This window comes from Camellia sinensis, chromosome 7 (assembly GCF_055761805.1).
Source record: "Camellia sinensis isolate YWXY chromosome 7, ASM5576180v1, whole genome shotgun sequence".
NCBI classification, from domain to species: Eukaryota; Viridiplantae; Streptophyta; class Magnoliopsida; order Ericales; family Theaceae; genus Camellia; species Camellia sinensis.
Genome location: NC_138967.1, coordinates 114,703,886 through 114,728,985, shown reverse-complemented (window position 1 = coordinate 114,728,985; position 25,100 = coordinate 114,703,886). Strand labels below are relative to the sequence as shown.

General features: G+C 39.5%; 2 long non-coding RNA genes and 1 pseudogene across 2 annotated transcripts; 1 reads left to right on the top strand and 2 right to left on the bottom strand.

Annotated features, from left to right (window-relative positions):
* Positions 1-1,520: 1,520 nt before the first annotated feature.
* Positions 1,521-5,709, bottom strand: LOC114273921 (uncharacterized). Its single transcript, XR_014335885.1, has 3 exons — positions 5,535-5,709; positions 5,294-5,429; positions 1,521-1,828 (listed from the first exon to the last, which is right to left on the bottom strand). It is a non-coding gene; the product is annotated as an uncharacterized LOC114273921 (long non-coding RNA).
* Positions 5,710-14,754: 9,045 nt separating this feature from the next.
* Positions 14,755-16,463, top strand: LOC114296581 (ras-related protein RABB1b-like; annotated as a pseudogene).
* A 657-nt stretch (positions 16,464-17,120) lies between these two features.
* On the bottom strand, positions 17,121-17,622 carry LOC145794749 (uncharacterized). Its single transcript, XR_014334689.1, has 2 exons — positions 17,492-17,622; positions 17,121-17,401 (listed from the first exon to the last, which is right to left on the bottom strand). It is a non-coding gene; the product is annotated as an uncharacterized LOC145794749 (long non-coding RNA).
* Between the last annotated feature and the right edge of the window lie 7,478 nt (positions 17,623-25,100).

The window sequence follows — 25,100 nt, the reverse complement described above, 5'->3', positions numbered from 1 at the left end:
TGTTTTGACACCCGTCCTCGGTCCTTATCTTCTAGATTCATATATAATATATATAACTATTATACAATAACTACTATTATTATATATTATATAATAGTTACACTATTATTATATATTATATCATAGTTATTATAGAACATAAATATAATTATAAGATAATATATACTTATATATATTAAAAATAATAAAATAAAAAAATTAATTAAAACACATTATTTAAAAAATATAATAAATAAAAAAATAAAATAATTAATGTGTATTAAAATAAAAATATTTATAAAAAAATTAAAAAAATTGTCGTGTCCCCTGCCGTGTCCGTGTCCCTATTTTGTAGAAATTGCCGTGTCCCGTGTCCGTGTCCGTGTCCGTGTTCGTGCTTCATAGGTAAACATGTCAGAGATCCACCCATGCTATGATACATGAGGTCCAATTAACAATTGTCTTGGACTATGTGGGCTTCATCCAACAAATATCAGCATGGTAAAAATAAAACAAAAGGGACATATTTAGACCATGGAATTGATAGCATACACTCGATCTAATCGTCCAGCAGCTGCACGTGAATTCAGTAGACAGATATAGGTTTGTCCAGTAGGTTTGACTTCATATCTCCTCATTTCTTCAAAAATCTTCAACTCAAAGTAAAACAAAAGAAATATCAATTAAATGCATAGTGCTAATTTTATTATCAAAGAGAAATATAATAAGGTTTAACTAATTAAGGGAGAACCAAACTTGGATTGCCTGCTGAGAATTCTTGCATTTCCCACAAGTCGAAATTAAGATGTTGTATAAAGCAGCCTATGACAAAAATAAACATCGTATGATAATTAAAACTTAGAGGGGTTACTCAAATAGGTAAATGCGACTGAAACTGAACAGAAACATAAAAAGTTAAAAATAAACTATATGAGAACCATTGGATAATTTTTTTGGCACACCTAATGGACTTTGGCCAAACCTCACAAAATTGCCCTTCTGGCTCACTTCAGAGGAACACTAGATGATTGTCCTTTTTTGTTCTCTTCCGAAGGCTAAATCGTCTCATCAAAATTGCATAATAAGGAAAATAAACAAATGGAAGATTCATGCCACACCAGACTTGAAGTTTACATCATGTTGCATTTGTTCCCCTTCCAAGAGGTTGTTCTTTCTCCTTTCCATTTTAAAGTTAAATAAAAAATAAGAAGAAAGAAAAAATCCTCAAGTTACACCTAGAATTTAGTAATATATTCAACTTATAATTAGCCAATTCTTTTTATATGCTAAAATTATTCTAGATTTGCATTCTCTTGCACTATCTCCAAATAACATTATTCCACATTTAACAAAATTAACTGACCCAAGGGCACCAAGAATAGAAAAAGGGTTCAACCGAAGGGAGAAAAAGAACCTTGGATTTGTAGTATCTATTATGCTTAAAAACCCAAACCCATCTTCTAAGTCATATACAAGAAATAGATACTAAAAACTAGTTGAAACTGAGTGCAATTCAATCAGTAGTCGGCAAGGTGCTACTATCCAGACCTCAGGAATACACAAAGAATTTTGTGCTCCACTCGATAGATATATCATATATGTAAAAAACAGAAATACAAATTTCAATGAACAAATTAATTAATAACAAAAGTGATTATAGAAACGAAAAAAAACAATTATACATACGTCAGGAACCAAACCCATGGCTTTTATTTCATCTCGGAAGAAGAAAGCGCCCTGCAAGCGAGTGCCTTCCATCGCCCCAGCAATCAGTGAATGGAATGTATCTCGCTCTGGTTTAACCCCATCTAGCATCATCTCATCATACACATCTCTCAACAAATAATGCCTACATAACAGATAAATGCCAAGTAACTAAATGTCATATAGCATCTCCAATCCTTACCATTAATCCATATCAAATTCAAATTTGAGTAAAAATGCTCAAAATCTTTCTCCACTCCCTATCCGTTTGAATTGTAGGGTGAGAAAAAGAAAATAAATGATTGTGTTTTCCCACTGTCATGTTTGAATGAGTAAAAAAGCAAAGCAAGTGATAGAAATATGAGCGAGATTTCTATTTCTTCCTTTGTATTTTAAGGGTCAATCATCTTGCCATTATAAATATTTTATAACCAATCGACTTGTTTTTCACCAAATCGCACCACTATTGGTAAAAAATGAAATAGGCTTAGTAAGAGAGATCTCTTTCTCACCATTTCTCATCAATTTTCACCATTTTTCACTAACTTACAAATCAAAACATGAGAACATTTATGGCAGTGTTTGGGAGGGATTTTTTTTGGTTTTTTTTCACTAAAAGACAAATTGATTACAAAATAAAAAAAAAAAACAAATCCAAACAAAAAATCACATCAGACCCCATAATCATTTCACTTTTTCTCTCACAAACATCACATCCAATCACAAAAAAAAACCCAACTATCTTCCCAAACATAAAAAAAAAAAAAAAAAATTCTCCAATAATATCATACAACTAAAAAAACCTACCAAAAAACTCACTTCCCAAACACCCACTATTTCTTGTCATTTCTTATCATTTCTCACTGAATCACCCCATCCAAACAAAACATATAGCGATCCAGGTTGTCCCTTTACTGTTCAGTTGTATTCCGAACTCGGTTCCGTGGAGTTGGTAGTTGTATCTATCTTGTTGTCGTCCTTTAAATCCATTTGCTTGAGTTTTAGGATGCGTTGGGCTTGGTTGTTACAGGTTGGTAGAGCTTTGGCTCCCATTGTTGTTGCCCAGTTTTTGAATGGCCCGCTCGAGCGGGTAATTTTGCGCTCGAGCGGGGTTTACACCCTTCTAGCATTTCGTGTCCCTGCAAAACTTCTGCAGATGTGTTTTCTACGCTCGAGCGGGTTTCTTGCGCGCTCGAGCGCGCTCGAGCGGGCTTGTTGGCACTCGAGCGGGTAGTTCTTTTTCTGAAAAAGTTTTGGGAGATGAAAATCTATGCTCGAGCGGACTGGTTCTTCGCGCTTGAGCGGATGTGTTTTGCTTTTGTTTCTTGGCGCTCGAGTAGGACTTCTTGCGCTCGAGCGGTTCCAGATTTTTGTTCTTGACGCTCGAGCGTTCTATTCTACGCTCGAGCGGGTCATACGTATATGAGTCATCAGCTAGGTAATTTTAAATCACTCTTTACATTTTCTTTCTCTCTCTTACTTTTCCAAAATCGATTTTGAGAGCCTCTCCCTCTAGGATCTCCCTTCTCTCTAAGGTTTGATCTAGTTAGAGTGTCCCCTTATCCTTCGGCCTTTGTGAAAAGTGTGTTGATCGTCGAGGGCTTCGTTTTGATCCGTGGATCTTGGTATTTGGAGCATTTTGGTTTTCTTCAACTTTCCCATTTGAGCTCTAACTTCGAGGTAGGGATATCTTACTCCTCTTTATGAGCTTTGTCTTTAAATTTTAGCATTTCGATATGTTGGGGGTTGTTGAGTAATTTTGAGAAAGTTTGGGCTTTTATGTAATTTTACAAAAGAAGGGGTTTTACTTATATAAACCTATATGTATGTTTAGCATGGGGAATTGAGGTAAATGTTGGGTCATTGATAGAAATGGAACCTTAGGGTTGTTTTGTTAATTATAGGAAATGCTCTAATTACATTGGTAAATTAATTTGTAAAATTAATTTTGAGAAATGAGAAATTGAATTGAAAATGTTGAAATTGGGAATGTATGGAATTAAAGGGTGTAGTTGGATCATTTATCACTCACCTAGTTGAAATATCGATATTTTATCCATTTGATGCATTTATTTTCTGTTTAGAAATACCTGCTTGGGCTATCGGTGGAGGATAGTCTTGATTGTTGTAGACAATGCATGATGATTAGGCAAACTAGAACTACTCGAGTTAGTATGCTAACCAATATAGCGGTTGGAATAATACATTAACTTTATGTATTGATTGATTATGTATATGACCTATGTTTTTTATATATTGTGTGTGTGGGAGGAGATAGGGGATGTACTCCACGGTTTAGGGGAAGATAGGGGATGGACCTCTAAACCCGATTTTGTTTGACATTGATACAGCACTACAATGTGTATCAAGTGTGGATTATGGAAGTGTTTGAATTGATTTGATATAGCACTAAAATGTATATCGTTATCAATTGTGAAGTATAGAAGTTTTTCTATGTTATATTGATATAGCACCAAAATGTGTATCCCTCATGAAATATGGAAGTGGTTTATGTGTTATTGATACAACACCAAAATGTGTATCCATCATGAATTTCAAAAGTGATTTAAAGATGAGTCATAATCTCATTAAGTTATTTGGCTAGGTTCTGAGCCTTGTTTTCAAACTCAAAGTTGAAAAGAAGTGGGAAATGAAATGTAACATGGACTTGAATGTCATAAAGCTGTGATGTGTTATAAGTGGGAATATAAGTGTGGACCATCTATCGAATGCTGCTATTTTTTGTCATTGTTTATAGTTGGTTTAGTATATTTCTACTGGGCTGTGGTTCACCCTATATGGGACATCATTTTCAGGTACAGGTAACATGCCACCTCCAAGAACATAGCTTGGGAGGCTAGAGGCAGACATACTTTTTGGTTGTTTTGTTTTCCTTCGATTTATTACATGTAAATTTTAAGCCAAGGGCTTAATATGTACATGAGTTAGTACTCATTTCTTGTAACCAAGTGTTGGCTTGGAAAGTTGTAAGCCTATAGGGCGTTTACTTTTGTTGTCAACATGTAATACTTTTATAAGAACTACTCTAATAAATAGAAAGATGTTTGTTTCTCTTATATTATTACATGTTAAGAATGATGGGTTTTATGTATTTTTTTTTGAGGGCGTTACAAAACAAAACTCAAACTCATACCAAAATGAGTTGTACTCAAATTTGGACCCAAATCAAGGGAGGCCCTTTTCTTTACTCAATTTTCTAAATATACAATGGTGCCACTTTCCAAATTTTTACTAATTTATACTCAAATTTTAGTTTGGCCATTGAAGTACTCTATATGAAATGAAGCTAAATCTGAGTAAAAAATGGGTTAAGGGCTAGAGATGGCGTACATACAACACAAACATATATCTATAGACCTCAAATCAAAGAGAGAAAGGGAGATCTTTCTCCACTCCCTTAGTTTAACTCAAATTTTGACCCAAATCAAGGCTTTACTCAAATTTCTAAATTTACAATTGTACCTACCAATTACCAAATTTTTACTAATAATTACTCAAATTTGAGTTAGGCCATTGGAGTAGTCTATATCAAATGAAGCAAAATCTAAGTAAGAATGTGAGTAATACACCTAAAATCGGAGAGAGAGACCTTCGTTGAGAAGTGAGAGAGGCAATGACGGTGTTGTACTCTGAATCATTATTAACGTAATTTCTCTTTGCGTACTCTTCAGTCGAAGCTGCAAAATGGCGGACTCCGAGTGCTCAAAACAGTGAACGGTGATGCCCTGAAGAAGAAGAAGAAGAAGAAGAAGAAGAAGAGAAAAGAGACTATCAGAAATACTTTCACCATCTCTCTCTCTCTAGATTGAAAGGTGAGACTGAGAACATACCAGAGATAGTTTGAAGGAGCCTCATGGACATGGCGGATTCGTGAGTGTGAAAAAGGGTTTTTGCAGAGCTCCTGATCGTCTTCGCTTCTGTTTTGGTGCGACTGCCCATAAACCCTTGGGGTTTCAGAAGATGTGTACGTGTCGTTCGTAGAGTGCTGAGGTTTAACAACTCTGTGCACCCGCCCCATTTTAATTATTACAAATATATTTAGGTGTTGTTTGGCAATCCACTACTTTGGCCTAAAAGTTCAAAAAATATTAAAAAAATTAAAAAGGCAGTTGCATATATTAAAAAGTTAAAAAATTTATTTTTTTATTTTTATTTTTTATATTTTTTTCGTAAAAATTAAAAAAAATTTCTAAACATATTATTTTTTAATCCATATTTTAATTAAAAAGTTAAGAATTATTAAAATAATTTATTCCAAACGGGGCCATATACAGGACAATAGAAGATGATTGTTTGAATGTAAAATTATTTTTTGCCCATTACATTAATTTTTTTTTTTTTTTTTTTTTTTTTTTTTTTTAAGAAACAAAGAATAATCAAATTCTTCTCTACAAAAATTGAACCTGAAATTTCAAACCACAAATTGGTGACTAATAATTTGGATAAACTATGTCCAATTAGACCATATTAACTTAATTCATAAAATCCAATAATTAAATAGACGAAATTGATAGTTTAGAAATAAAATAAAATAAAAGATAAAAAGTAAAATAATTGATTTATGTGAATTGAAATCACAAGTGATCTGCATTCTTTAGAGTAACCAACTGTTATTTGTTGTGCAGGCACCATAATCTAGTACTTACAGTTACTTGGAGAGCAATTTTATATACTTCAAAAAGAAAAGATATTCAAAATATTTAATGCGTGAATAAGATTTATTATAGGTGGCACATTAAGTTTCAGGATGTACCATATATTCAAATTGTGAATAATTTATAAATAAATAACTTATCTGTTCTTTGTATTATTGTTTGAGCATACAGATCAGTACACATGTGGGTTAGCCCCATCATCCAACTGCTTCCATAAATATTTATTTATTTAAATACCAGTAATCAGTTATCAACTATATAATATGTGTATGCTATTCATGAGGTGGGTTCGAAAGGTGATCATCCATGTCCTATTTAGGAGAGTTTTTGTATGACAGAGAAATATTAGACTCGCTCCGTACCTCCTTACTACCAAGCTCGTCTCATTCCGTTAGGACTCCGTCGCACTGTGAACAAAATAAAAGTGAGCTACTCGGTGGGTGGGTTTGCCGGAAAACCCCGCCAACGGTTAAGTTAGCTTTCTAGGAGAAGAGAGAAGGCAGAGCACTCTAGAGAGAGGGAAAGAGTTCAAGATTGCTTCAGGTTGCTTACCTCCAACATGTGCCTCTTCCACCTTTTCAAGGTTGGCCATGCAGCTTCAGAGATTGTGGGCACATTACCTCTGTTGTCCTTCCTGGACAGGCGGTTGTGCTCCCCTCTACCTTTCTTACACGTGTAAAGATCGAAACCGCCAAACAGTGTTTGTCGCACAGCCAAACGATATTGACGCATACCAGGAGTGGATTCCCTTCTTCTCGTCATTGGTCCACGTGGAATATTGAACCGAGCTATTACTTGGTAAAACATAAACATCACGTTGGACTGCTTAATGTTGAGTCGAACCAAAACTAACCTATTAGCGCCGACGGAAGTCGGGCACGCTGTTCGGCATCTCGGCTACGCACTGCGGTCTCATGGACCGTTTGTCTTCACAATTGCAGTCCGAACCGTCTACAGCTCGGCCCCGGCCGTGAGCCTGTTTGGCCAAGTCTGGCCCAACACCATCATCCGCGTGGGTCAAACTTGGTCTAACATCGTGTTCCGTGAAGTCTTAGCTTGGCCCAATACATCCCAAACAATCCTAATCCGGCGTTGCACCATATTTAGTGCGGATCCAATTCGGCCTCACAACGCGCCCCAAGTTCTCATTTCACGGCCCAACACCATATTCTGTGTTAGTGTAGCTCGGCCCACTGTTCGACACAAATCTCCCTTTCAATTGCCCCTTAATCCCATCCGAGCTGAGCGTGATTGGGATTACTATTTCTGACCGAGCTATCCACTTTGGTCAGTCATTGAGACTTGCGCCGATCATCTTGTCATCAATTAATCAGCCGTACTGGCAAACCATCTTTTTGACGCCACGTGGCCCCCTCTGATTGGTTCTATGCAACCTCACAACTGTCCCCACTATCTCTGAAATTCGAAAAGTTGGCGCATCTTTATCATCACCTATATACACGAAAGGTCAGACCTCAAACCCCTTCACTGTTCATCTCATCTGCGCAAAACCCTAAACCCTTGAGTTTCTGCCACCCTCGCCCCCGCCGCCGTCGCTCCCGCTTGCACCGCTTCTAGTGTTCTCCATCTTCATAGACATTGCAGCAGAGGTCGAGGTCAAGGTTGATTGGAACTCGATTTGGCGCCCAAATTCGTAAGTTCTTCTTGCCTTTAACTCTTTTCCATTCTTGTTCTTTGAGTTTTTTCATTTTTCTTTATTTAGGATTGTTGAAACACTGCCGATGCCCCTCTCATGGGGCAAAATCGATAGGCATCTGTAGAAATTAGGCAAAACTGGAATAAAAAACACACATGGGGCCACCGTGCCCCTCATTCTCCTTAGCTTTAGTGTATGAACTTTACATTTAGGATGAACAGCGTAGATTCTGGATAAAGCCGAGCAGAATCCCACTTTTAGACCCAAAAATAGGATTAAGCAGGGCTAAAACTAGCTTGTGGTCCTGCTAAAGGGCGGTGACCGCGCAAGGAGCTTTGTGGGGACATCTGGCCGAGCTAAGCATCGAGCACTTAGGATGAAGGCTCAGAACTGGCCTAACGTCTTAGGCTCCATGACCGAGCTAAAATGACAACCGAGTTAAGGATTATAGTGCAATAGGAACTATTGTAGCCGAGCTAGGCGTATTTTGATAACCGCGCACTTGCTGCCGTGCTAATACTTGCACTTATTTTTTAATAATGCAAAACAAACTAGGACTGACCAGGCACATTCAACATCACGGTTGGTGAGGCTCAAAGACCGAGCAAACGATAGCCAGAGTCATCCAATTTTGACTGAGCTGTTTGTCATACAAAATAAAACTGGGATAAATGGGAAAATACTGATTTATGGTTAGTTCTCCAAGCGCCATGGCTGAGTTCCAAAGGGAATTCAACATTCCATGGCTGAGTTCCAAAGGGAATTCAACATTCCAGATAACGTCCATCTTGAGCTGGCCAAGAAAGGGTACACTTCCTGGGACAAATTGGACTTCTACCCCTTCACGGTCGTATCCATTGTGGAAGGCGGCCTATGCTTTCCGATCCAACCCTTGGTTTGTAAATTTTTGAGGCAGACCAGGCTATGTCCAACCCATTTTGGCTCTCTTTGATCCTTCGAATGTGCGAAAATCAACTAGGAGCATATGCGCACTCCCTTTTGGGGCTACCCACATAACATTCCCCAAAGAAAACAATCTATGCCATAAATTCAAAGCGATTGGGCAATGCAAGAATAAATGATCCACAAATTCCCCATTCTTACAACACAGAATGCACTACTGAGGATTTAGAAAACGATTAGGTCTCCGTTTCTGCAATGTATCATTTGTCAAAATGCCTCCATTTTACGAGGCCCACATGAACACCTTTACCTTTAGGAGAGCACAAGCCTTCCAAACTTTTTTGCAAAAAGGAAACTGAGGAACTTGAGGATTATCAATGATGTAATTAAAAAAAGACTTACAAGAAAATATCTCAGACGAATGTAGAGTCCAAACCTCTTGAGGGGATAAAGAAAAATGATCAATTCTGAGTAATAAATAAGTAAACTATGAACCCTCCTTATCATTAAAATTCCTAAAAAAATCAAAATTCTAGGGAATTGGAGCCAAAAGTGAATAAGCCATGGAAGCAATTGAAGAATTATGAGAACAAGCCACTTTATATAGATGTGGGAAATCAACAGCAAAAGAAGATTGACCCATCCAAACATCCTCCCAAAATCGAACAAGTTCCCCATTCCCACCCTTACAGAAGAATGACAAGACTAAAATGTGAAAATTTGAGAAATTGACTTCCAAGGAGCATGACAATTACCCCTTAAAACCACCTGCGAATCCCTACCATTGTCATGAGTCCCATATTTGCTTCTTATAATCGAATGCCAAAGTGAATCAGTCTCAAGTGGAAATCTCCACAACCACTTGCCAAGAAGGGCCAAAATATTACCGATAGCCAAACCCCCTTTCTCCTTAGGTAGCGACACTAACTCCTAATTCACCAAGTGATCCTTTTTCTCCTCATCCTTGCCTTCCCAAAGAAAATCTCTCATTAACTTTTCTAGTGACCTTGTCACCTTAACAGGAACCTTGAACAAAGATAAATAATAAATAGAAATACCAGTCAAAACAGTCTTAACCAAAGTGTATCTACCCCCATGTGATAATAAAGCCTTACTCCACCCTTCTAATCTCTTGCCAATCTTTTCTACTACTGGATTCCAAAAAGTTGCACTCCTAGGATTACCTCCTAATGGAAGATCCAAATACTTAAATGGAAATGACTTTATACCACATCCTAAAAGTGTTGCCCTGTTCTGAAGCTAATCTTGCTGCATATTAATTCCCATCACACTATTTTTTTCCAAATTAACCTTAAGCCCTGAGATAACCCCAAAAAGTCTCAAAATCGAATAAAGATTAACTATTTGACTTTCATCTCCTGAAGAGAAAAATTTGGTATCATCCGCATATTGTAAATGTGTCACACTAACTTTATCCCTCCCTTCCTCCAACCCCGCAAAAAGACCTGCTTCTTTAGTTCTATCGACCATCTTTCCCAGTACATCAGCCACCAAAATAAAAAGAAAAGAAGATAGTAGATCCCCTTGTCGTAGCCCCCGCAAAGCCCTAAAGCAATCCCCTGGTTTACCATTAACTACGGCTGATATATTACAAGTCGACAAACATCCCCTAATCCAAGATCTCCACCACTCACCATATCCATTCTTGTCCATTATAAAATCTAAAAACTGCCAATCCACATAGTCATATGCCTTCTCAAAATCTTCCTTAAAAACAAGTCCCCCCAGTCAACCACCACTCTGTATTGTCAAGGTTCCTAAACCTAACTGATAGTGAAAACTCCTCCACTATAGTTTCACACTCAGAAACGATTCTCTCATCCCACAATAACAAAACTCTCCTCGATCTACCAACCGAACGCAAACAAACCCATCTCCTATGTCTAACGCCCCAAAGACTTTGCATGAAACTCCTATAGCACACTTCTACTTTAGATTCCTGAAAAACAACTATGTCCGATTGATAACTCCTTAGAAAATCCTTAATAACACTTCGCTTTTTCCGAGAACCCAAACCCCTCACATTCCAACTAATAATCTTCATAGGGAAACATTTTCTCCCCTATCCTTCTCTCGTCTCCTCTTATAGTTAACTGAAATTTTTAAATTCCTCAATTCCCTTACCCCATTTTTACTATTCTCACCTTATTTTCTAACAACTTTCTCCCTCGTGGACCTATTATGCATCCTAAATGCCCAAATGTGCCCTTAATTTTAACTAGTGACAGTCTCATAACCTGAAGTAATTGCATAAAATGAGGTACCTCATTCTTCTTAATTGGGCAAGTCTCATACTTGCTGAACTCCTTCAGCCATCTCTTTGTTTTCTCATTCCCTTCACTAAAAACCTGGCCCCCTTATCAAAATGATTACCCAAGACCCCACCCTGATTGTTATTCACCTGACCTTGAGAGATAATAGAGTGTGAGGACTTAGACACTGTGATAGACTCATTCACAGTGGTCGTTGGGATTTCATAAGTAACCCCTTGTACAACAGTATCAACTGATGAGACTTCACGAACAGGGCAAAAAGAATTGGACAGATAAAGCAAAGAAACCCCACCCCTAGCCCCTTCTCCAGAAAAAGAAGAGTTTGGAATAGCTTGTACCTCCTTATGAGAAGATGAAAATGTTAAATCTTGGTTAAAGGAAGGACTGACCTGATTCAGAGATTCATAAACCTTTTTGATATCCTCTCCCTCAGTAGTACAATCTACATTAAAAAACTATTGAGGTCCCACTCATTATCGGCTTGCTCATCTTCACTGATTTCCACTTTAGATTTTGACTTTGAACTCTCAGATGATCCATACTCCTCCAGATTTTACAATACCTCGTGTATTTGAAAATGACCCTCGTCCACCTCCCGAATCTGCTTTTCTGAGGCCCATCAAATCCTCAGCCCCTTCCTCTGGCATCCCATTTGATCTCTGAAAATCCCCATTTGACCTATCAACCATATATGCCAACCCTAATTGTGCTTCCTTTATATTCAAATCTCCATGAATGAGCAACAATAATTGTGGAGCACGATTATCTAGTTGTGATACATCGTAGGGTGAGAATCGACTCCTCTCCTCAGTTACTAAGCATCTTCGAAGTCCCTTATCTCCGACTAACTCAGAATCTGTAACTCGTTTGGCCAAAAGAACCTAATCTCCCTATCTACCCGAACTTAACCTCGAAACCTCTATTGGATTGGGAAGAGAAACCCTTGGGCCTTCAATAAAACCTCTTTTTTATGAATAATAGCATCAATTGGATACCCATTAAGGGTTGGACCCTTATCCTTGTAAATTTGAATATCATTTGGGCCTAACAGTTCCAGACCACCAACACAATTATTCTTACTTGAAACAAACAAATCTTGGGCTGAGCCCACTCCTGACTGCCCTTTTTGTCTCTTACTCTTCCTCCATTACCATCTCTCACCTCAATCAAATCACCCAACTATCTTCTCATCTCCATTTTGCCACGTGTCGGGGCTGTCCCCTGAGACTCCTCACCTTCTTTTTCCCCAGCACTAAAGTTGCATAAAAACCCCCATTGCCGATTAACCTCCCGTCTTTCGGCAGGCTTTGATAGAGTCTTCAATCGAACAACAGTAGAAATATCATCGAATGGAACACGAATAGTCACATGTAAGAACCCGTTACCATAACCTCTGACTTTCAATCTTGCCTTAAAGAGATTTTCGAAAGTTCTAGTTCTACGATCTGCCTCTATCAAACCACCACACTTCGACCTAATCCATTCGAAAACCCTGTAATTCCAGAGATTAAAAGGCAAATCACATACAAAGACCTAGCCTCCATTTGAAGAAATGACATTGGCCCGACTGTGCGTTTCCTCCGACCAGTTTTCCAGCCTCACTACAATGCTCTTTTCAAAGAAACATACTCCTTGAGCACCATAGTAATCAGCCTCCTCAATGCTTTTTGCAAAAAACAGAGCCTTCTTTAATTGAAAAGGCCTTAGAACAATTGAAGCTTTAAACTATTGATTTAATTCCTTCTTAATCTGTGCCCACTCATTGAAGAAGTCAGTTCTGCTGCATACCACCACCTTGCTCATCTCCAAAACAAAGTTATTGCCTTCCAAACTACCTTGTTAGGTTTTATTTCTTGGCAATCCCGTTTGACAAAACTCCTTTGATTTGTAATTTTATTCGCATTTTTATTTCAGTGAGTCTTTGAGTGTTTAGATGCGAATCCAACCCGAATCAAGCCTTTCAAAGAAGTTTGTGATGATAAAGCTTTCAAGATTGCCACTTCGCTGATTATGACTGTGATGATAAAGCAAAATACAAAAATGCATTCAAAGTTGCCTGTTCGATCATGTTTTATTTTTCCAGTTTTTCCAGTTTTGGCCTGTCCGCTCGAGCGGGGAAACGGGCGCTCGAGCGGGGATTGGAAGCTCTCAGCATCTCTGCAGTCGCCTGAAAAAGTACTGGATGGTGTGATTCGCCGCTCGAGCGGCCAAACTGACGCTCGAGCGTGAAGCCTGTATGAAATCACAGAATTTGAAGTCTCCGCTCGAGCGGGAAGACCCACGCTCGAGCGGACCGCGCGATCCCAGATTTCCAGATTTGATTAAAGAGTTGGTTTTCTTCTGAAATTAGGATTGCTTTGGTTTTCTATAAATACTTGGTTTTCTCCCAAAACTAAGGGAGATTAATTGGACTTCTCCTGATCTTATTTTTGCATCTTAAGGTTTATATCTGGAGAGATTTTGCTAGTTTTCTTTGATGCTTTTATTGAGTATTCAACTCATGATCTAAAGAGAGTACATCAAAGGTTGTGTTTTGTTCTACAAAAGAGAGTGTTGTTTTTCAGTTGTGTATTCTGAAGAATTCGAGCCTGAAGCTGTGGTGGAATCCAGAGTGGCTCATCAGAAAGACAATTCCGTGGTGAAGATGGGGTTGGAAGAGGCACATAGAGGTTGGTTCAATTAGGCGTTGTGGATTCGCTAGGTAATTGAGAGTATACCTGTGTAATTCCTTTAATTCTTCTTAGTGGATTGTTCTTGTGGCTGTTGCCCGTGGTTTTTTTATCACAGTTGGAGGTGTCCAATTGTGGTTTTTTCCACGTTAAATCGCTGTGTCTCTTTGTCTTGATTGTTTGATTGGGATTGTTATATTCCGCTTAAAATTGATACATAATCACAAATCAACATCTAGAGGATTTCTAGATTTTTCATACCTGATTTAGACTTAAGCACATCGGCATATCAAGCTCCTTTGTTTGCCCGTGTTTTCTGATGAAGAATCATGTTCACATCTATGTTTCCTCTACGAGTCCTTAATAAAATTTAGTTACTTTGATGCTGTCCTCCCTTGTCTTTAGTCCTCATTCTCTTTCATCATCTTTAACCCTGGAGTCTCCATGGATAGATAACTCATTCAAGCATCTTGGCCATTGCCAACCACCCCTGGCCATTAACCCTTGTCGGAATGATGATGTTACTTCTTTTTACCTCAGCCCTCCATTTTGATATCTCAACAAAGATGCCTCTCTTGTTGCTAAATTTCTGTAGACAAAAAACTGTTGAACTACTTGTGTACTTGGTGAAAAAAGATCGACCACTATGCTAACCCGAAACCTGTCGCAAAGCCTGTATTGCCCAAGAGACACCCCTCAAATCTATCTTCATAGTGTAACTTCTGAGTCGATTCCTCTCAATGATCTCCACTAAACCTCCTCTGGATTCATCATCCACCTGAATGATAATAAGCTTCTGTTCGATTCGTAACTCTGAAGCTCCCCCCCCCCAACACACACACAGAGGGACCCCCAGAAACATATACAAGTACATGGATGGTTCTTTTGGTCTTAAAGAATCTAGACGTAAGGAGGTAGTCCCAGACCAGGCAATGCAGAAATATGATGAAACAAGTATTCATATGTCGGATTACTTGCTTCCCAAATAAGAATTTAGTGTTGTTGAGTAAATTACAAATGAGTGGGGGTAAATTGCCATAAATTATCCTTATTTACTTACGTGTACACAATTTAAGTTATGTTTTGGTACATGGGAACTGAGACCTTAAAAGGTATTTACTCAATAGGCAATGTCCATCTAGCCTAGAACAAGCATTGATTTGTTGTATTTGCGAATTGCATAACTAAATAAGTATGAAGAATAGATAAAGTAAAAGATACATAGTTATGCTTCCATATTTGGTTAATGGAGGACCTGGGCAGTATTGATTGTCTACGTGTTTTGGGTTCTTGTTGGATTCAACTTACTTCTTATCAATCTGAGGAAAAGCTCTGTATGTTATTATGTGTACGTATGGGTACATTCCTATTATCTTTGTCCCAAATAGGAATTATACTTCTGTGCCTACATATTGAGGGTTGTTCTGTGTATGTGTCCTTCGATATACCTAAAACTTCTAGATTTTTAATGTAATCCATTATGATTTCTCATCTGTTGCCCAAGAGAGAGACATTTAATCATCTGGCAAGCTAGCTTGAAGATGCTCGGCAACATGCAAACCCCAACATGACAATCATGCTTATAGGGAACAAATGTGATCTTGCGCACCGAAAAGCCATCAACAAAGAGGAAGGGGAACAATTTGCAAAGGAAAATGGGTTTTTATTCTTGGAGGCATCTGCAAGAGCTACCCAAAATGTTGAGGAGGTAAAATTACTTGCCTAAATTTAAACCAGGCTCTCACTTCATAATGCTTATGTTTATAAGGAAGCTCTTGCTGAGTTATCTTACAGGCCTTTATAAAGACTGCTGCAAAGATACTTCAGAAGATCCAAGAAGGCGTGTTTGACATCTCCAATGAGGTAAAGTAGGCATCATATGCTTATCAGCACATTAAATTTGAGCATTGGGTCTATTCTATAACTGCACATTTTGAGCTCAAAACTGTTATTTGAAAACAGTCTTCGACATCTACAAACTGCATAATAAAACAACTTTTCTCTCATCTTCTGGGTGTAATGATGTCCAATGATTTGGAAGTCCGTAATCAGGTTAAATTGAGGTAAAATGTCCTAGGCCTATTGATGGGGAATTAAAAGGAATTGGTTGAAGCATTTGGGCATAATAATTAGTTTTGATAATATTTTACGATTAGTATTTATTTTGTTTTGGTTAACCTTTTAGTTAGGGTTTCTTGAACGCTTATAAATAGATCATTATATGAATATGTTTAGTTAGTTTTGAGAATATTATTGAGTGATTAAGGTTATGACCATTTGGGTTGAAGTTGTAGCCCTTTTCTTCTTCTCCTCTCTTATTCTTTGTGAAACCTTTGATTTCCCTTTTGGATCAATTCTCCATAGATTCTGGTTTTGGGATCAATTGAATAATTGAATTGATTTCTTAATAATTATTCGAAAAATATATTTTTGATGTTGCATTACTAAATTTATTTGTTTTTCATTTATTTATGGGTAATTGTTACAGTTGTCTGGCATCAAGGTTGGATATGGGCGTCCTCAAGGTCCATCAGGGTCAAGAGATGGAACGGTTGCTCAAAGAGGTGCATGTTGTGGCTGAACTAAAATAGAACAGCATTTGTTATGTATCCTACCCTTTTGTGCGTTTTATGTCTGCTTGGTCCGTTACCTCAATGAATTGAGCCTTTCAACTGTCTTGCAACTTCTGGTGAATATGAAATGTATAGATCATCCTGCAACTGATTCAATTTTGCTATCACAGTTTGCAGAATTAATTGAACTCAGTCGGGTGAATTTGTCTTGCGTTTGAAGATTGTCCAGTAATGGCTGTGTAATACTGTATCTATAGTTGATCAACTTTATTGATGTGTGTATGTTTTAGTATTATGAGGGTGTTTGGCAACTTAGGTTTAGGCTATTTTTTGGTTAAAATCCACAAAAAAGACAAAATAGACTAAAATAGCTAATAAGACAAAATGCCATATCAAACCCATAATCATTTCGTTTTTTTTCTCACAAACATTACATCCAACTACAAAAAAATTCAATCATCTTCCCAAACACAAAAATTTTAGTCTACTAAAATAGTCAAAAATTAAATAGCAACTTCTTAAACATTCACATAGTAAACCGATAGAAAAATACCCACAAATACACACAAACCAACTTTGGCGTCTTCATCTTGAACCGTATATCTCATAAAATTGGCTTTACCAAATATTGGCAACTTCGAAATATGGATGGACCTTGGCAATGATATGATCAATGATTCCAGTGCATTAATCAATTATACAGTACAACTAGTTGAAGCACTGCATTGCCCTTTCAGAAATTGTTGTTTCATAATTTAGATGGTACAAGTAAATTAGCAATTGACTAATCAAGCTACATACAAGTTCTAGAGAGAAAAGAAACAATTATCTTTCTCACAGAAGCAACCAATAAGCAAAGAAATCAAACCATGAGGAAATTTGACCTCCAAACAAGGTAGAGTTCCTATATGGGAGAACATATCAAACTTCAAGAACCACCAAATACCTGCAGGGTTATATGGTAGAACTTGAATTAAAATTTTTGTTTAAGGGTAAAAGAAACAGAGTACAACACTATAAAGAAAAAGACACTCACTCCAGCCAGAATGTCTCTTGAGAGTCGAGGCTTGCTTTGTCCGGCACTAACTGGCTTTGTTTGTGGGAATTGCCGAATCACCTTTGGTGCCTATTTTTCTCGTGGTAACTCAGAAGTCATCCCTGACTCTTGTTGGACCTTTTGCTTCTGCAGAATCAGATGAAGCAGAACATATGGAATATAAAAAATATTCCAGGAAAAATAAAATAATATATATATATACATACATATATATATATATATATATAAAACTACAGCCATAGGACAGTAGATTTTTGTTCAAATAGATCATGAGAATCAACCAAATTGCAAAACCAAGGCCCAAGGCATATTTGCCGTGAATTTGGTGGCTTGTTTTACCTTGTAGACTCATAGTATACTTAGATATTGAGATTATGAATGAAAAATTATAAACCCCTATTCCCATACTCGACACAAGTTTTGATAACAAATTTTAATGACAGATCCCATTTTCTCACCATATGCCATGGCAGTGATTCGTGGATGAATGATAATTTTGAATAATATTTCTTATGCAGTGAGATATGGTGAAGTTGTGACTTGACAACAAAAGATGCTATGATGTTCAAAACAACACAATTATTCAACAGGTTTACAAAAACTGTATCCAGGTTTACAAAGAAAATCGTTAGCTAACTCCCTTATTTCTTTTTTAGATTTTTCCAAAGGATATAACCATTTTCATGTCTAAATATCCCAGATCATACTAAATTTCCCATTAAACTTTATTTTACAAAAATAAAATAGAAATAAATGCATCCAGTAATAAGAAGACTTCAAATAGCAATGAACAATTAGAAGTTTGCAGTAAGACAATGATCGGGGTCGATCCCCAGAAAAGAGAAGGATGATCGACGACGTTGACTTCGAAAACATGATACTGGCAGTGATTCTGACTCACCATCTCAGGAACCCAGAAAGAAGGGGTGAGTTGATGTATCTAGCTCATCCGAAGGAAGTCCATATGTACGGCACAGGCGAGGGAAATGAAGTGATGGTTCAAATGAAGCGGACGGGCATGACCCTTTCGTACGACGCATTGCAACGGCTATGCTGCCTAAAAAGTTCACAGCACCGACATTCGCCATATATGACGGAAAATTAGATTCCCTAGACCACATTCATCATTACAAACAAGCGATGGCGTTGCATGCTAATGATAAAGCCCTCATGTGTCGAATGTTTCCAAGTAGCCTAGGACCGTTGGCCGTCAGATGGTACTATAAACTGGAGCCAGCGTCAATAAGAAGCTTTCATCAGCTCAAAAAATCTGCCAGGGCTAGATTCATCACTAACGAAGTTCAGCCAAAAAAGCCGACTCTCTCTGGGCAATGCAAATTAAACCAGAAGGGACCCTCCGTGAGTATTCGGCACGCTATTGGGAGTGTTTCAACTTGGTGGATGATGCCTGCAATGATTCCATGGCCATTACCGCCTTTAAGATAGGATTACACCCTAATAGTCCTCTCCATAGTTCGTTAACCAGACGGCCTCCCAAAATGGTCTGGGCACTAATGAAGAAAGTTGAGGAGTACTATAAGGTGGAAGACGATGCCTTGCGCATCAAGGCCAGACAAAAATTCGTTAAATCGGCTTCATCTGGTCTGGTTCAGCTGATAAGGGTCGTGCCATCAAGGAGCCCCGAACCTCAGACTCGGGCTAAACGAGACAATATGCGTGATTTGTGTTGTTCAAGCGGGTAGTGTTCGCATCATTCAAAAGAACAATATCAAGTGGATAGCAGGCGCACAAGACGTTCGGACAAGAAGTATACGGAATTGGCTGGGCCGATCAATAAGATCCTGCCCAAAGTCCAGCATCTTCCGTTCTTTAAGTGGCTGTCCAAGATAATGGGACCCCTTAATACAAAGAGAAGGGATAAGCGGTGTGAATATCACAAGGACCATGGCCACAATACCGACAGCTGTTATGCACTGATGGACCACTTGAAGGAGTTGGTGTAAGATGGTTGGCTGGCGTAACATGTCCGAAAGAACAATCCAGTGAACACGGTAGCTCTGCGGCCGGATTCACCTTCACTTGGTGTAATTGACATGATATACAGCCTACTGTCGTCAGCCGAGGTACATACAATTCAGTTGCAACCTAGTCTGCCCAAGCCAATCACACCAGCCAAACGGCCCAATGAAATTGGCAAGATTAGCTTTGATGACACCGACCTAGATGAAGTAACTCTTCCCACGCTGATCCCCTCGATGTCGAGCTACACGTGAACAAATTTATAATTGAGCGTGTTCTCATCGATTAGGGAAGCAACTTAGAAATAATGTATTACAAGACGTTTGTTAAACTCGGCTTCACTGATTCCGATCTATTATCGGCCGATTACCCACTATTCGGCTTCAACACCAATCCCGAGTATCCCTTGGGCAAGATCACACTTCCAGTATGGGTGGGTACCAGATCAGTAGACGTGGAATTTTTAGTCGTCAAACTCCCGTCACTATACAATCTTATCATGGGAAAGACTTGGTTGCACACTATGTAGGTTGTGCTAAGCACCTACCATCAACTACTCTGCTTTCCAACTAAATATGGCATTGAGCAAATTCGGGGCTCTCAGAAATTGGCATAGGCATGCTATCTATCACTGTTGCAAAGAGGCCAAAGGAACTGGAAGTGAACTTGATTGAAGTACCGGATCGAGAGAGCCTCAAGGACATTGGGAAAATTCCCAATGAAAAGGCAACTGAACACCTTGATCAGATCGAAATCAATGGGAATCCTGACAAATTCTTCATGATCGGCACTTCCATGAATGAAGCTGACAGACGCTAGCTGGTGTCCTTCTTACTCGGCAACCTCGGTGTGTTTGCATGGACACCATACAAGATGCCAAGAGTGGATCCAGTCGTGGCCTAGCACTATTTAAACGTTGATCCAAAATTCAAACCAATCATTCAGAAAAGTCGACGGTCAGTAGCAGAGCATGCATCGGCCGTTGTTGATGAAGTTAACATATTGCTTGATGTCGGGGCAATTCGTGAAGTAACTTATCCCACGTGGTTGTCCAATACGGTGGTTGTAAAGAAGAAAAATAGATCTTGGCGCGTTTGTGTCAATTTCACGGACTTGAATGGGGCCTGTCCAAAGGATTATTTCCTCTTCCCATCGACCAACTTGTGGATGCAGTGGCACATCATTAGCGCATGAGCTTCTTTTATGCCTATAGGGGTTATCACCAAATTTCCATGCATCCGGAGGATCAAGAAAAGACTGCATTCCTTACCCAAAGGAAAACCTATTGCTACAAGGTCATGCCCTTCGGACTGAAGAATGCGGGGCAACTTACTCGAGGCTAGTTACCACTATGTTCAAGGAACAACTCGGCCACACCATGGAAGTATAAATTGATGACATGGTGATGAAATCCAAGGAAAATCACGCCCATCTAGCCGATTTGGCAAAGACCTTCGGCATTCTTCGAAAGTACAAGATGAAACTGAACGCCTCGAAATGTGCATTCAGCATTGGATCTGGCAAGTTTCTCAGCTATATTGTCAACCATTGCGGAATAGAGGCCAACCCCGAGGCAGATCATAGCAATTCTAGAACTCGGCTCCCCTCGGTTGGTTAAAGAAGTTCAGAAGTTGATAGGAATGGTCGCCAACCTCAATAGGTTTATCAGTCGTTCCTCAGATCGCTGTCGACAATTTTTTCACACACTTCGGCAAGGCAAAGCATTTGAATGGACCCCTGAGTGCCAAGCCGCGCTAAACAGCTTGAAAACTTATCTTCGTTCAGTACCACTCTTGGCAAACGCATCGACAGGCGATCTGCTCATCTTGTATCTAGCGATATTCGACACCATGTTACTAAAGAAAGAACTCAGGGAGCAGTGACCAATTTGCTATGAAAGCAAGGCAATGGTCGACGCCGAAACACAATACCTACCACTGGAAAAGCTCATCCTTGCTCTCGTGGTGGCTGCAAGAAAGTTGATGCACTATTTTCAGGCTCATACCATAGGGGTATTAACGGACAATCCTCTTCGGTCAACGCTCCATAGTGCGAAAGCATCAGGGCGAGTCTCTAAATGGGCTTTGGAACTAGGCCAGTATGATATGCAGTTTTTGCCCAGAACGATCATCAAGGGGCAGGTGCTTGCTGACTTTGTAGCTGAGTTCACGGGATGCCATGTCAACTTCAAGTCTAATCAAGTCCAACCTAAACCTGACTGGTGAATATATGTTAGAGACATTTCGCAAATGTATTGTGACGGATTATCCAACCAATGTCGCAGTGGGGCAGGAGTAATAATCATGATCCCCGAAAGGGCAATAATCGAACAGGCAATCAAACTGAGCTTCGATGCATCAAATAACGAGGCCGAATACGAAGCATTGCTAACTGGCCATCATAACGCACTTCATCTTGGTGCACAACGATTATATGTTTTCTGTGACTCAAAGTTAGTCATCAACTAATTGAAAGGGGAATATACAGCTAAAAATGACCACATGACAGCCTACATGAAAACGGTGAATTCCTTACTTACAAAATTCGACCACCACGAATTGAATCAGATAACCCGGGATCAGAACACGCATGGGGATGCCCTTGCTTGCCTAGCGTCCGCCATTAACTCAGAAGTCAAATGAACAATCGAAGTAGGGTTCATCCCAAAGCCGAGCATCACCTCTTTTGAACCAGTCGGATTAACATCATTGAACCAAGACCAAGTTGGATGGACCCTATCACTGCATTTCTTTCCTCAGAACAGCTCCCAACGGATAAGAAAGAAGCCCACAAGCTGCAAAATAAAGCCCTGCGATATTATCTAGATCCGTAGGGAAAGCGTTACAAAAAATCTCTCTCTGGGCTGTATCTGGAATGTGTTCACCCTGACAAAGTTGAGGAATTCTTGGTCGAAACACATGAAGGTAGCTGTGGTGCCTACTTTGGAGGACGCTCATTGGCACACCGAACCGTAATGTAGGGGTATTATTGGCCGACCATGTGAACAGATGCTGAGAACTACGTAAAGAAGTGTGAACAATGCCAAAAGTTTTCCCCATTAACTCATCTGCCTACCGAAGAATTAAATTCCATTACTAGTCCTTGGTCGTTCACTCAATGGGGACTTGATATCGTCAGACCATTACCACGGGCTCCAAGGAACAAGTGATTCTTGATCGTCGCAACAGATTATTTTACAAAGTGGGTCGAAGCAGAGGCATTAACACATATTTGAGATGTCAATATTAAACATTTTGTATGGAAAAATATTATAACTCGATTCGGCATACCGAGAGCACTTGTATCTGACAACGACACCCAATTCGATTGTGGTGTCTATCGGGAGTTATGCAATACATATGGTATTAGGCGTTACTTTTCCTCGCCAGCATACCCACAAAGTAACGGTTAAGCTGAGGCCTCCAATAAAGTGATCCTGGACGGCATCAAGAAATGATTGGAATAGGCCAAAGGCAGGTGGGTTGAAGAGTTGCCCAGTGTGTTATGGGCTCATCGCACCACTCCGAGGCGGTCTACTAGAGAAATGCCATTCGCTTTGTGCTTTGGGGCACAGGCTATTATCCCTCTTGAAATCGGTCTGCCCACACTAAAATCCAAGGTTTTTGACATGGGCTGTAATGACATGATGTTGGCCTTAGATTTGACTTTGATTGAAGAACGCTAAAATCATGCTCTAGCGTGCATGGAGCGGTATCAGCAGTAGCTTGCCAAGTCATATAACCAACGCGTGCAATTGCGTTGTTGTACACCTGAAGAACTGGTCCTCAAGAAAGTCCTTCCTGCTACTAAGAATCTGGCAGACGGTAAATTAGGCCGCAACTGGGACGGTCCTTATTAGATTGATTCAATTGTCGGAACGGGAGGCATATTGGCTTTCAGACATGGCTGGTAGAAGTTTGCCACGCCCCTTGAATTCGACCCATTTACGTAAATTTTATCATTGAGCCAACTTGTATGGCATGCTAGTTCATTTTTTATTTTTGCTGTTATACTAACATGTATACATCTACGAATTCCACAATGTAGTGTGCATTTTTTATCGCCGTCTCGTTAAAAATGGTTGAATAATGAAAAAGCCTCTGAATTCGGAGCGCCCTTCGTGGATATCACGATTGGCCAATATAAAGCCTCCGAATTCGGAGCGCCCTTCGTAGATATCACGATTGGCCAATACAAAGACTCGGAACGCCTTTCGTGCATGTTCACATTTGGGCCGAATAAGCCTCCGAATTCGGAGTGCCTTTCGTGGATATCACGATTGGCCAATACAAAGACTTCAAATTCAGAGTGCCGTTCCTACATGTTCACATTTGGGCCGAATAAGCCTCCGAATTCGGAGCGCCCTTCGTGGATATCATGATTGGCCAATACAAAGACTTCGAATTCGGACCGCCCTTCGTGCATGTTCACATTTGGGCCGAATAAGCCTCCGAATTCAGAGTGCCCTTCGGGGATATCACGATTGGCTAATACAAAGACTCTGAATTCGGAGCGCCCTTCACGTATGTTCATGTTTGGGCCGAATAAGCCTTCGAATTCGGAGCGCCCTTCGTGGATATCACGATTAGCCAATATAAAGACTCCGAATTCGGAGCGCCCATCGTGTATGTTCACGTTGGGGCCGAATAACCCTCTGAATTTGGAGCACCCTTCGTGGATGTCACGATTGCCTGTGTCGGTGAAAGTTAGTAATTAAAACTATGACAGTCAGTAGAAAAACAATAAAGATAATGGGACCACAATAAATATTTCCAATAGGGACAGCTAAAATATCAAACAAACAAGTACATAGGATATTTATTCGTTACAATTTATACAAATATATGGGTGCTTAAAGACTAAGAAATACAATGTCTGATTATCTAGATCTTCTCTTGTTTAGCATTTTCTTCTTTGTCATCAGTCTTCTCGGCTTCATATGCCTCGAAGGGGACCTTGTAACTTTGGTATAATGATGACACCGAATTGACACCCGTAGCTTGTAGAGCTTTAATCCATCCGTGCTTAAATCCACGATTTTCGCATCGGCAAACATCATCAGCTAACTTCTCCTTAGTCTTCTCAATACCGATCTTTCGGCCATCAAAAAAGTCTTGTTCGTAGGCCTTCGTTCTTATCGCCTCTCTTGCGAACATGCTTGTCGTATCTCGACCGGCTATGGCATAATCAAGCAGGTGTTGGTTTACATTGTCTATCACAATTAGATTCGTTTGACCCGCCGACTGAGTCTTGGAAGCCTTGGCCTTCCTCAACTCGTTCTCGGCCTTCTCTGCATGGTGTTCCAAGCTCCGAATGCGACCGTCTTTCTGTTCTATCTGTTTTCTCATGGCACGAAGGCGCATACCGATCTCATAAGAGGTGTATAGTCCTCTAATCACTCCATGGACGCCCTCTCGAAAAATTTCCTAATTAGGCAGACCAACCATTGATTATTGGACCTTGAGCAGAAAAATTTGTCGAGTGAACTTTACTGCCACATTCGGATTGTAAAAAATTGAGTCTGCTTCGGTCATCGGTTTATTCCCAACGAAAATTGAAAAACTCAACGGTGTGGTGGCCTGCTGGTTTCGTCTCACGGTGAGGCATG